Source organism: Vidua macroura, chromosome 1 (assembly GCF_024509145.1).
Source record: "Vidua macroura isolate BioBank_ID:100142 chromosome 1, ASM2450914v1, whole genome shotgun sequence".
Classification (NCBI taxonomy): Eukaryota; Metazoa; Chordata; class Aves; order Passeriformes; family Viduidae; genus Vidua; species Vidua macroura.
This window is the reverse complement of record NC_071571.1, coordinates 61,415,713-61,417,240: the sequence shown is the minus strand read 5'-3', so window position 1 is coordinate 61,417,240 and position 1,528 is coordinate 61,415,713.

Sequence of the window (1,528 nt, the reverse complement as noted above, 5' to 3'; positions counted from 1 at the left end):
AATCATTATAGTAGCTAATTTTTGGATGCAATTTACTTAAAATATCTAGGATTTTTTTTTCTATTGTGACAGTAGGAAAGAAACTAGATTTTTTCTTTTTACTGTGACAAAATGTACTATACTTCATTGTTTGACCAGGTTGAGGAAGAAATACAATATGAAAAACATGTTTTAGGTAGAAAAAGCCTAGCATCATTCTTTTCTCAAAGAACGAATGTTCAGTTGAGAAATACCAATCTTATTTTCACGTCTGTAGGAATAATGAGCTATGATGATCAGGAACCATTCATAATTATTAATATTTACTTTGTGACATTCGGAAGTTGGATCTGACACACTGCATACTTTTAAGCACACTGGTGCTGGAAGCTGTTACATTTGCTTGAGAGGGAACTGCATTTTTAAACTGGTTTTTACCTACTTCTGTATTTTTCTGTCATTATTAGAATACTCACAAAAGGAAGACAGACCCATATCCACTGGCATGTGTAGATGACCAAGTGTTGTATGTGTACCTTGATCATCTGAAAATCACTTTGATTCAAGACCTTGTAGAAGAAGTTAAAGTTACCCAGTAGTTTCTTCCTGCAGTGAGATAGTGGAAGACAAACCAGGAGAAATTTCTTGAGTAAATATGAGGTAAAAGAATAGGAGTTGTTTAAGCTTAATGAAGTAAAACCCTGTCCAAAATCTGTAAGAGAGTAGGCTGGATTAGATTTGAAGGACTGGCCTTAAATGGCTCAAAGAGGTGACTCTCCATGTCAGAAGAATTGGTGCACGTGCACATTTTCTAAACAGGGAATATGGATTGGAAATACAAAAAGATGCCTGACTTTTAACAAAGCTTTCTGGCTACAGATGGAGATTCATTAAAATACTTAAAGGATTCTCGAGAAATCAATCATCAGCAGAATCTAATGAAACAACTATTTTGCTAACCATTTTGGCATTGTTTGGAAATAGTCTAATAATCTTACATTTACTGCAATGACTCTTTGCAAGGGTTTTATTAATAGTATAGACACCATTATTATTATAAAAGACATTTATAATTAACACTTTATGACAGAATGATTTAAGAGAATAATATTCATTGTAGCTAAGCAGCTGTGAATACAAATAAAGTGGCAATGCTAATTAATTTATTGCATTAATGCAAATAATGTGAATTCAAAGAGCTGACAGAAAATAATATGTTAGTAGCTAATAGCAGATTTTTCAAAGAAGCACGACACATTTTAGGCTTTCAAAACTGTATTTGTTTCAAAAGCACTAAAAAGTGTTAAAAAATAGCCACTTTATTGATGTGCATCTTGAATGTTCATTATAATAAAGAGCAATCTTGCCAAATAATACTCCAGGATAGCCTTTTGACCCCTAATCAGTGCACAGAAATCCTTATAGTTGGTAAATACATTAGAGAGACTTAAATAAACAAGGCTATTTTCTACCCTCAATATAAATATACAGCATTTAGAGCTGTCTCTGAATGAAACCTATTCTTCCTGTCTCTCAGTCGAGCTTTAGT